Source organism: Papio anubis, chromosome 7 (genome assembly GCF_008728515.1).
Source record: "Papio anubis isolate 15944 chromosome 7, Panubis1.0, whole genome shotgun sequence".
NCBI lineage: Eukaryota > Metazoa > Chordata > Mammalia > Primates > Cercopithecidae > Papio > Papio anubis.
The window spans coordinates 91,063,629-91,076,569 of record NC_044982.1 but is presented as its reverse complement, the minus strand read 5'-3'; the positions used below and the strand labels follow the sequence as shown (position 1 = coordinate 91,076,569).

At 35.0% G+C, this 12,941-nt stretch overlaps 1 long non-coding RNA gene across 3 annotated transcripts in view; it reads right to left on the bottom strand.

Moving 5' to 3' along the window:
- Positions 1–12,941, bottom strand: part of LOC116275758 — a 65,623-nt gene that overhangs the window by 17,863 nt on the left and 34,819 nt on the right. For all 3 annotated transcript variants that reach the window (XR_004184990.1, XR_004184988.1, XR_004184989.1), the window contains one exon: positions 1,367–1,447. This is a non-coding gene — a long non-coding RNA (uncharacterized LOC116275758). The remainder of the gene's footprint in view (positions 1–1,366; positions 1,448–12,941) is intronic.

Here is a 12,941-nt window from a genome sequence, read left to right as displayed (position 1 = left end):
TGCTATTATGTTTTCTTTTTAATACTGAGCAAAACTACATTGACTGAAGCAACATCATAATGTCATTTAATACTTTTAGATTCCCTTATACATGGAAATTCCTCTAACAGAATGCTTGGTAATAAACATTTGTTTACTAGATGAATGCAGAAACAAAGGCCCATCTCACAGAATTCAAAATATACTTCTTTTACAGTGAGGCTTTCTGGGAGGGTGCTAGAACAAGGGTCTAGTTTATTAGCTGTTCAGAATGTTAAGCCCTTGCATGCAATAACAACAACAACAACAAATCATTAGAACAGTTGTAAAAGCCATATTTACTATTTCATTCAAAAGATACTCCATGCCAGGAATAATAGTATGTTACAAAAGTAGTTTTCTTAGAAAAACTTTTTTAAAAATCATATTGAACTACAATGGGATTCAGCCTTTGCTAAGAACTGTGTTCAGATCACAGATGGAATATTGAGAACTGTGCTAAATCACAGATGGTATATTTTTTCCTATATTTCACAAAACAGGCCATTTCTACCACTTTTTTTTCTTTTACATTTTGCTCTTGGTAATCCTGTAGCTTGGAAAAAAAACGAAACTAAAAAGAAACATGGAAACATTTACTTTTAGTGCGGTTTATAATCTTACTCTTTAGTGGATGGATACATCACTGAATATTCTGTGGCATAATTTACTAAAAAAAAAAAAAAACTTAGTGTGTAATTCATTTTAGGTGAGCAATTTGTTTTATGAGCCGTGTATGTTTATTTGGGGTTGTGCTGTTCTTTTATTGAGTGCAATAAAGACACTTCTTATCAATTGATTTGTTGTATCAGCAATGGGCTTCTTTCCAGATTGAAACATGGCAGCTTTTCTGAGGACATTATCCAGCATATAATTTCACCACAGATATGAATCTGGGTTCATTAGGGCCCACTTGCACTGCCTGTTATGACCTAATTTCTAGGATTCCTGCTTGATGCTGGCATTATCCTTCTCTGCACACAGTGCATAACATGGTTGTCAAATGGGTTCTTCCTCTTTGATGGTTCATCACATACACAAACTTTTAATTTTGCCAACTTTTATACCAACTGATAAAATCAGAAGTTCAAAAGTTCACTTCCAATTCCATATGACATAGAAACTTTAAGTATTATAAAGCTTACACCTCTTGTGAATAATTAATTGCAATGCAGGGCAGAAACTAGAGGTATTACATTACTATTTTGATGGTGTCAATACACTACCAGGAAGTAATTCTTAAGCCAGATGTGGATAAGCACATTTCAGTGGTACATGATGCAAGCCACCAACCTTCTATCTAGCCTGGGTGTGACGAACACTGTTCTTTTGGGCGCCAGTGACTTACCATGACTCTCAGACCATGGGACACCTTGCAAGACCTGTTATTAGCGCTCTCATGTCGACACACGATCCAATTTATTTGCACCTTTCAAAAGGGAGAAAATCATGCCTTGAAAACAAAATTACGCTGATGCAGATATCACACAAGTACGTATCACAATGTCCTGGGGAACACTCCTTTGCACTTCAGTAATGTCATGCATGAAGCAGAACATAAGTGATATACACCCATAGAAAGTAGAGCCAAGAGATTTAACAGCTGTGCAAACGGGCTTGAGAATGTAAAATCAGGAAGCTATGTCTTTAGAAAAGTATTTTTTTAATCCCCAAATATCACATCTGGTTGCATTAAGTTGTCATTATGACATAGTATTTAAGATGATTTAATGGGTTATTGCAGAATAAGAATCTTGGAGTTTATTTAACTACTGTGCATTAACAGAACGTAGCTATTTAAATGATGTTCTGACAAAGCAGATGAAAAGCTGTTCTTGATGGTGAATGACTTTATTATATACGTTTTTACTGTAGTCAGTATAAATATAGATATTCAAACATAAGCACAATATATAGAAATACAAGAGTGGAAGTGGGACTTTGTGATAGAAATTCAGATCAAGCAGTGCATACCAAAATGTAGGCAACTATTCACCCTAGATTTATGAGGTGCATTGGCCATGTGCACGAATATGGGGGTGTCACAATACAAATGTATCACTTCTTGACTGTTTCTTATTTGTCAATCCCCTGACTGGGCATCTGCAAGAGAACAGGCCAGTCCTCAAATTGACAGCTGGGTATCTCGGATCTGGAAACCTCCTGACCTGTTCTCGCTCATGTCCTCACCATCTTCCACCTTCCCCTGTTGACCTAAACCTCTTACCACCTCTTGTCAGACATATACATCGTTTTTAATAGAAAATTGAGGTTCTATGTAGTTAGAACAATTTCAAATAACTTATTAGGGCCTAAACTAAAATCTGGCTTCCCAGTTTCCCAATGTGTTGCTCTGTCACATCATCCCATCCTTGCTGCCACTTACGGGACATCAACATTGCAAGCTTTTCCAACCTGGCAAAGTATACGAAAGTCTTTCTAATGCCTCCCTATCCCTAAAGTGAATGTGTTTTGTTTTGGCTTCCTCCTAATCTGCTAAGAATTTCTAATGAGGAGGGTTAAATAAACAAAGCATTATGGCAAACGGCAAACTTCCAGCAGATTGCAATGGCTATATAACGGTGTCCTAAACAAATAGAAGGTTAATCGGGGGCTAGAACAGAGCCCTGCTCAATAATATTTTCAAGGACATAAGCTCCTCCAGCTTACTGTTGCATCATTCTCGTGGTAGGTCCATGTTCCAGGCAGCAGAATTCAGGAAAAGAACAAGAGGAAGAGCAGCAAACAGCTTACACCAATTGCCTCCTAAGAATGGTTTGCAGAAATTTCCACACAACACTACAGTTTACATCCCACTGGCCAAAACTTATACTTAGTGGCTATATCCAGCCGCAAAAAAATAAAAAATAAAAATAAAAATAAATAAAAAAACAGACCAAAAAGTTTAGTTTGATTGTGAGGAACCAGGTATCTAGGCAAAACTTCACTATTATGAAAGAAGAGAACAATATGGTTGCTGATGGTGACATGAGCATTTGCCCATGGACATTAAACCATTTACAAGACTGTTTTTAATGCACTGCTTCTTCCATCAGTTCAAGACTCTAAAGTAAAGCACTAAAGTAGCATATAGGTTTTAAAGCCAACACTGATTAATTGGCAATGACTGCTTGAGAAGGCCATTTCAGACAAAGTGTGGTCTCAGGGACAAAGATCTCAACAATCTATTAGTGATGTCTGTAATGGATACAGGAAAAGAGAGTGGGGGTGAAGATGCTTTCTTTTATATTTCTACTCTCGCACTCTCATTTGACATTGACTTTCAAATTAAAGTAAGGGTTCTACAAGTCCAGCAGCATAATAATAAGGAAAGCTGCTAACACATCTATGATACATTACCCGAAACAATCTATGCATGCAGACACTAATTCCATCCTGACAGTTCTGTCATGAGATAATAACGTATTTTTATAATCCCCAATTTGGAGATGAAGAGGTTAAGTTTTAAGCAGAGCAATGTGTTTCCACTAAGGTCACCTAATCATAAGTGGCAGATCCAGAATCTGAATTTAATTCTTTCAGCAACATCAGATGTTCTTTCCACTCCCTGTACAATAATACTATTCCAAAAAGAAAAAGAAAAGAAAAGAAAAGAAAGAAAGAATTAAGTTGTTCTCCTGGTAGATTTTCTTGGATCTTTAAACTATTTTGGTCCAATATATTAAAAGTGGAAAGAAACAGAGCAATTGTATATTATCTACTGATATTATCCCTTAAAGTTTTGGGTCTTCTCTGCTAATGAATTTCCTGTGGTACTCAACAAGACCAACTGAAATAGTCATTCAACAAACACAAAATTCAAACAAAAACCTTACTGAAACAAAGCCTATTAGGAACTGGGCAAGAGATACTCATGAAAAAGTAGTTTCTAATGGCCTTTAGCCCACAGATGTGCAAACAATTAAATGAACTGCGGTGTGCTAAGAGCTGTAATAAAGGCAAGCACAAGGACCCATGGTGGCACAAAGGAGCCAACTGCTGCCATTCCAGGTGTGGACAAGCAGTTGGTATCCCCAGAGCCACTTCACAGAAGGAGAGATGGGTGAGTCCCAAAGGGTGGGTGGGTAATCACCAAGCACACACAGGGAACACCTAATCATTCAGGGAGGAGCAGATGCCAGGACTGGATGTGCAGAATGGCATGGCCAGTTCAGAATGGCATGGTCAGTTTAGAAAAGCTGGGCACAGTATGTGCATGGCTGGAACAACCAGAATGAAGTGGGGAACCAGCAGGGGAGGTGGTCAAGAGGCTAACCTTGAGAGGGGCACCTGGACGAGGCTGTGCTTTATGGATTTTAGCATGTAAGCACAGAAAAGCCAGTGAAAGATTCTCTTGTCGATCTTTGAAAGAGAATCACATCGATCTTTGAAAGAGACCCCTAATGAAGTTGGGCTGCCATTACCAAGGCCACAGGCAGTGAAATCTGGTAAGAAACGAGCAGAACTGAAACTGAGAGTACTTCCCCTGGAACCCACACATTTTGAAGGGTTTATGAAAGGCCTGGAATGATACGATCCAAATGTAGGACTACCTATTTCTCTGAGGAAAAGCTCTGTGCCTTTCCCAGGTTCTCAGTGAAGCCCACAAGCAGAGGGACAATAACAACCTATAGGTTAAAAATGTGTGACCTAAGCTCAGACCACTGCAATGGAACAAAAAACAGTTATATCGGAGTAGTATATAAAATGAATAGGAATGAAATGCATGTATTTGCATTTAATTTTTAAAAAACAAAAGAGCAAAATTCTTAACAATGGGCTGACTATCTTTGGTTTATATTTCATATACACAAAGTTAAGGAATTCAGATGTATATGTATACAGGGGCCTTGCCACAGACATCCCAGGATGGACCACATTGTCAACATCCCATCTTCTTACACCTTGTTGATATTACAGGTACTCTTTTACTTGTTGGACTGTATATCCCAAAGTTTGGTTAAAAAGTAAATTATCTAAAAAATCAAGCTCCTGAGAAGGTGGTCATACTTCTAATAGCTTTTGCGGGGAGAGGGCAATGTTGAGAGGCATTAAATCTCAAAGTTCTTGCTACAGAAACTTAAGTAGAAATGGAGCCATTGACAGGCAACAAAGTAATTACGTGGGAAAAATCTAGATCAGTTGTTCTTAATCATTTTTGGTGTCACAGAACCTTTGAGATGTTGCTGAGCTATATAAACATTCTCAAAAAGATTCATAAATGTGTCTTCTTACAAAATTGTACATAATTTTCCAGAGGTTTATAAAACTCTCAGAGTCCAAAAACATTGAGGTGACACTGGATGGCACGTCAAGAACCTTTAGTTTCAAAAATTCTCCTTTCTCTCAACAAAAATTTATAGATTTTCATCTAAATTAGCCTCACTAATATTTTCTTTTTTAAAATTAATTAATTAATTAATTATTATTATTATACTTTAAGTTCTAGGGTACATGTGCATAACGTGCAGGTTTGTTACATATGTATACTTGTGCCATGTTGGTGTGCTGCACCCATCAACTCGTCATTTACATCAGGTATAACTCCCAATGCTATCCCTCCCCCCTCCCCCCTCCCCATGATAGGCCCCGGTGTGTGATGTTCTTACAGATACTATTTGCTCTGCAATTAATTTCACCTTTCTCGCATGCACATAATCTCCATCAGTGGTAAAATCACAAAGTCTGAGAAAAGGAGAGTGATTCCAGTTTTCACTAAATTGAACTGTTGCCCAAACGACAAACTCCCAAATGTATCTACAAACCTAGATTAGAAAACACTGTGCTATGCTTTCACTCCCCAAAAATTGCCTTCCCCTCTCAATGCTAGTATCTGTCTTAAAACCAGGTATTTGAATTCTGGTCTACTACATTGTTGCATATATATTCTTTAACATTCATTCTACTACAAACATCAATACCTTTATTTGAAAATTATATTAACTTTCTTCCAGAATAAATAGAAACCCAGCAATGGTCTTGTTTTCTTAATGGGCTACAGAGCAGAATAATTTTAAGGGGAAAAAAAATACCACAAATTCTATAGTATTCCTTCTTTCTCCCACATTGCAATTACTTCAAACCTTTGATTAGCCCTCTAAAAAAGACCACACATTCCATAATTTGAAGCAAAAGGTTAATGGTGTTATTACAACTATTATCTCTTTTAAAATCATTATCCTTTTTTTTTTTATGGCTATATTACCTTCACCTTTCCATGAACCCACTTTACCAGCTGTTTCCCTCTGTCATAAACTTTGCTGAACATCATCATAGAAATAGGATAAATGCCATGTTTTATCAATCAAGCCTAAGGGGATTTGAGGATTCTTATAACTACAACTGTAAAGGGAGTTTATTGCAAGTTTCTGTTTTGATTTGTAAATTGTCCTTAAGTAAAAAACACACCTGATGTAAACGTCGAGGATGTTAAAATGCAAGACGGTATGCTACAAAAATCTGCATCATAAAATTTGCTAGGTTGACAAATGAGAAAACTAAAGACTATTGAGAAACACATGCAGGTGTGTTTCCTGTGTGAGTTGACACCTGCTGGCACCGCCATCCCTACCCATACCTAAGTTCCATCACTCCTAACTCCACCCACCCCAGCACTCCAGCACTCCAAGGAATATGTGGAACATAGGAAAGGTGCTTTTAACTTACACAGACTACTTAGAAAGTCTCAACACAATTCAAAAATTAATTAAATTAACTTCATAGTAATATTGCAATAAAATTTAAAATTTACAATAAAAGTCCCAAAATATCATCATACGTTGGAGACTAATAAACACACTTCTAAATTATAAGACATCATGAAATATTTATAACTAAATCACAGAAACTATTAAAACTTTTAAGTTACAGCTAAACTAGTACTTTAGGAAATTTTGCAGCTTTAATAAAAATTTTTTAGGATTGAAAATGAATGAAATATTTAACCGAAGTAGACATAAAAAAAAGAGCAAGAAAAATCTAAATTAGGTAGTGGAAAAGAAACAACTAAAAGAATAGCATTGAATACATTTAAAAAATAGAAATGAACAACAAAATCAAACTCTAGTTTCTTAAAAAGATGAGTACTATTTATAAATTTCTAATGAAAGTGATCAAGAGAAAAGCAGGAAATCCACAAATCAGCATAATTAGAAATGAAAAAGAAATGTAACTATAGATAAGTTACAACTTATGTTAATACTATGAACAATCTTTCCAATACATTTGAAAACATGTGAAATGTAAGATCTTCTAAAAAAAAAAGTTTAATTACCAAAATGACTAAAAATCAAACACATTCTGAATAGACAGGCAACCATTAAATAATTTCAATCAGCAGTCAAAAAAATCTTTCCCAACCAACTACACAGAATAATTGTACTAAATTCACAAAACCCCGATCTCTATTTTTAACAAATATTTTTCATGAAAAAAATTAAGAAAAGCATTCCTTCTTACATCATTAGAACGATATGCCAAATCAGTCTGATAGTGCAAAAGTAATTTTAAAATCCAACTCATTCATAAGCATAAATGCAAGCATAATAATATAGTAGTAAATCAAATCCAATACTGTATAAAAATAATTCATCATGAATGAGTTGGATTTATATTAGTAAGACAAAGATATTTCAAAATTATAAAATTGATCAACACTAAGAATAAAGGTCAAAATGGTGATTCTCTATAGGGGCCAAACAGTTTAAATAATACTTTTATTATAAAAGCATTTGGCCACGTTGTAATAAAGATAAATTTTCTTGACCTAAAGATGACATCATTCTTAACATTAAAATTTGTAATGAATCCCAATAAATCCTGGAAAAAGGCAAGAATCCTCACTATTGGCACCACTGTATAATACTATACTAGAAATCCTAGCCTATGAAATATGATAAGAAAAAGAATCAAGAGGCTTGCTTAATGGATGGCTTTAAAACAAAAATAATAAAATTATTATTTACATCAAGTCTCTGCAAAATAAGACTCATGGGCCAAATAAGGTCCTATTGTAGGCCAAATTCAGCTACCCCCATTTTTGTTTTACATGTTGTCTATGGCTGCTTTTATCTTAAAAGTCAGAGTCAAGTAGTTGCAACAGAGGTTGCATGACCCTCAAAGAAAAAAAACATTTACCACCTAGCCTGCTCCCAAAAAAATGTTTGAATACTTCTGTTCTACATAATAGGTCAAACAGAATCCATAAACAAACAAGTTGAATGAATAAAAGGACTTAGCAGTTTCTGGTCACAGGATCAATGTAAAATAAAAGTCAAGAACATCTTTATACAGCAGTGTAATCTACTAGAGAGCTATGTTAAAAACACAGCTACAATTGACAATTAATAAACTATAAGGTATTTAAAAATATACCACACCTTCACAAAAAAATTTTTGAATGAAATAAAAAATGGAATAAAATGGAATATACCGTTTACTAGATGTGAAGGTACAATACTCCATTAGCAGAGGATGGTTATGATTCATCAACAAAGATACAATACCATGTAAAACAACATCAGCAACAACAACTGTATCTAGTACTTATTGTATGCTAGACTCTACTCAAAGATAGATGGATAGACAGATAAAGAGATAGATAATATCCAAAATATATTTTAATAAGAAGAATGATGTAGAAAGCCTTTTCTTGCCAAAAACTGATATATGTTAAAAAGGTATCATAATTATGACAATGTGGACTTGGTCTAATAATAGATAATTAGACAAAGGAACTAGAATACAGCACTTAGACACACAAATACCTGGAAATTTCATATATGGTAAATGTGACAGTAAAGATCAGTAGGAAGAGGATAGAAAATTCTGAAATAGTGCTGGTATAATTAGTTATCTGTCATGCTGGTTATTTATTACTGCCTCTTAAATCCAAATTCATTCTTTTTGCCCACTCTGCAAAAAAAGATCTGGGCCTGTTAAATATTTTTGCTGTCAGATGGCACAATATTAAGTTTTGTCAGTAGAGGTCACACAAGAGAAATTGCAAGAAGAAGAAGTTTTGGTTTCTGGTCCCAGAGTGTACACTGGGTATGCTCCAAGGGCTTGACTTCTCTATCACCAGGTACCTGCAGCAAAGGCAGCTTCCCAGTGCACAGTCTCTTGTACTGTTTGGAAATAAATGCCTATAAACCAGGGAAATCAATAAACAAATGTTGGCTTAGGCATACTATGCATTATTCTACAATAGTTAAAATGAATGAATGAACTATTTCTGTGTGTATCAACAAGAATGAGTCTTACAGTGTTAGAAAAAAAAAATTGTGTAATAATAGTGTGTATACAGAATAATGACTTATGTACATTTAATGGAATTATGTATGTATATACATATACACACATATTGTTATATATGTGTGAAATAGAAGAGTATATAACTTTTTAAAATTTGTTTTTCATTAAAATTTTTATTGAGGTAATTATAGATTCACATACATTTGTAAGAATTAATACAGAGAGACTCCTGTGTGTTTTCTGAGTATATCCTTTCTGATAAATCCTTTCCAGCAGGCTTTCAGTTCATTTTACCCAGATTCTTCAGAAGAATCACTCTCTATGGTAGCTATGACCATATAGCATATATTTCTTAAATAATAAGACTTTGAAGTTGAAATTACTTCTTGATCCATGGGCTGAAGCATGGAAGTTGTGTACTTCTATACACATGCCCACATGTACAAGAGAAACTGGGGGATCTGAATAAATTTTGTACAATTTATTACGTGTGTAGGTTAACGTATCTACCACCAGAGTCAAAATGCTCAACAGGTCCATACTCACAAGGATTCCTGGTATTGCCCTTTTAGAAACACACTCATTTCTCTTTCACTCCTCTCTCTTCATTCTGAAGCCCTGGTAACCACTAATCTGTTCTACTTTTCTAAAAATCTGTATTTTTCAAAAGTGTTGTACAAAGGAACTATACAGTACTTAATCTTTAGAGATTGACTTTTTTGTCACTCAGCATAATTTCTTATGCTTATTATATATATCAATATTTTTTATGAACTTTTTACAAAACTTATGACATATATCAATAATTTATTTCTTTTCATTGCAGAATAGTACTCCATGGTATTTGTGTGACAATTTGTTAATCATTCATTGCTTGAAGGACACTGGAACTATTCCTAGTTTGGGGCTATTACAAAAAACAACTGCCACAAACGTTTATGTACAGGTTTTTGTGTGACCATAAGTTTACCCTTCTCTGGAATATACGCCCAAGAGTGTATTGGTAGGTAGTACAATAATTACATATTTTGTTTTATAAGAAACTGCCAAACTGTTTAGTACTTACATCATTTTGCATTCCCACCCACAATGTACAAATAACCTAGTTTCTACACATCTTCACGAGCATTTGTTGTTGTCACTACTTTTAATTTTAGCCATTCTGTTAAGTGTATGGTAGTATCTCATTGTGTCTTTATTTGGATTTTCCTAATGGCAATAATATTAAACATCTTTTCATATACTTATGATCATCTACATATCATTTTCATTAAAACATCTGTGTAACTTCTTGTCTATTTTTTAATTGGAATATATCACAATAAAGTGAGTGACACAAAATTTTATTATTTCACATAGCATATAAAAATTATGTTTATACTATACTGTAGTATATTAAGTGTGCAGTTCCATCATGTCTAAAACTGCATATACTTTAATTTAAAATATTTTATTGCTAAAAACGCAAGCAATCATCTCAGCCTTCAGCCTTTTTTGTTGGTGCAGTGTCTTCCCTCCATGTTGATGGCTGCAGACTGATTAGGATAATAATTGCTGAAGGTTCAGGTGGCTGTGGCAATTTCTTAAAATAAGACAACAATGAAGTTTGCATCATCAATTGACTCTTTCTTTTGTGAAAAATTTACCTGCAGCATATGATGTTGTTTGGCAGCATTTTACCCACAGCAGAACTTCTTTCAAATGTGGAGTCGATCCTCTCAGAATCTGCCAATGCTTTGTCAACTACATTTATCTAATATTCTAAATCCTTTGTTGTCCTGTCAACAATATTTATAGCATCCTCACAAGGAGTAGGCTCCTTCTGAAAAAAATACTTTTTTTTCATCCTTAAGGAGAAACTTCATCCATTCAGATTTTATCATGAGGTGGCATCAATTCAGCCACATCTTCAAGTTCCATTTCTAATTCTAGTTCTCTTGCTATTTCCAAACATCTGTAGTTACTTCCTCCACTGACATCTTGAACCTCTCTAAGACATTCATAAGGGTTAGATTCAACTTCTTCCAAACGCCTGTCAATATTGTGTCTTCCTCCCATGAATCATAAATGTTCTTAATGGCATTCAGATAGAATGATAAATCCTTTCCAGCAGGTTTTCAGTTCCTTTTACCCAGATCCATTCAGAAGAATCACTATCTATGGTAGCTATGACCTTATGGCATATATTTCTTGAATAATAAGACTTTGAAGTTGAAATTACTTCTGGATCCATGCGCCGAAGAGTGGAAATTGTGTTATCAGACATGAAAACAGCATTAGTCTCCTTGTACATGTCCATCAGAGCTCTTGGGTGACTAAGTACATTGTCAATAAGCAGTAATACTTTTAAAGGAATCTTTTTTCTGAGCAGTAGGTCTTAACGATGGGCTTAAAATGTTCAGCAAACCATGATGTAACAGATGTACTGTCATTCAGACTTTGTTGTTTCATTTATAGAGTACAGGGAGAAAAGATTTCACATAATTCTTAAGGGCCCTAGAAATTTCAGAACAGTAAATGAGCATTGACTTCAACAAAGTCACCAGATGAATTAGCTCCTAACAAGAGAGTCAATTTGCCCTTTGAATCCAGGCATCAACTTCTCCTCTCTAGCTATGAAAGTTCTAGATGGCATCTTCTTCCAATAGAAAGCTGTAGTGTCTACATGAAAAATCTGCTGTTTAGTGTAGCCACCTCCATCAGGTATCTTAGCTAGATTTTTCTGAATACTTGCTGTAGCTTCTACATCAGCACTTGCTGCCTTGTCTTGCACTTTTATGTCATGGAAACAGCTTCTTTCCTTAAACCTCATAAACGAATTTCTGCTGTCTTCAAACTTTCCTTCTACAGCTTTTTCACCTCTTTCAACCTTCACAGAATTGAAAAGAGTTAGGGCCTTGCTCTGGATTAAGCTATGACTTAATGGAACGTTGTGACTGGTTTCATCTTCTATAAGAACACTCACAGCTTATCCATATCAGCAACAAAGATGTTTTGCTTTCACACCACTTGTGTGTTTACTTTTAATGTTCCTGAATAACTTTTCCTTTATATTCACAACTTGGCTAACTGTTCTGTGTAGGAAGCCTTGGGTTCATCCTATCTCAGCTTTCAACATGCCTTCCTCACTAAACTTAATCATTTCTAGTTTTTGCTTTAAATTGAGAGACATGTGGTTTTTTTTTTTTTAAACTTGAACACTGAGGGGCCATTGTAGGATTATTAATATTAATTGTAATCCTATAATTAGGTCACTGATTTCAATATTGTTTTGTCCCGGGGAATAGGGAAGCCCAAAGAGAGGGAGAAAGATGGGAAAACGACTAGTCAGTTCAACAGTCAGAACATATGTGTTTATTGATTGAGTTTGCCATATTATAGGGACACAGTTCATGGCACCCCAAAGCAATTAAACAATGATCACTAATCACAGATCACCATGAAAATATCATAATAATGAAAAAGTTTGAAATACTGTAAGAATTACCAAAAGAAACGCAGAGGCACCAAGTGAGCCCTTGCTGTTGGAAAAATGGTGCTGACTTGCTCGACACAGGGTTGCCATAAACCTTGAATTTGTACAAAGCACAGTATCTGTAAAGTGCAATAAAGTGAAGCACAAAAAAAGCAAGGTGTGCCAGTAAATATTTTTCTCTTAATGTCTTTGTCTA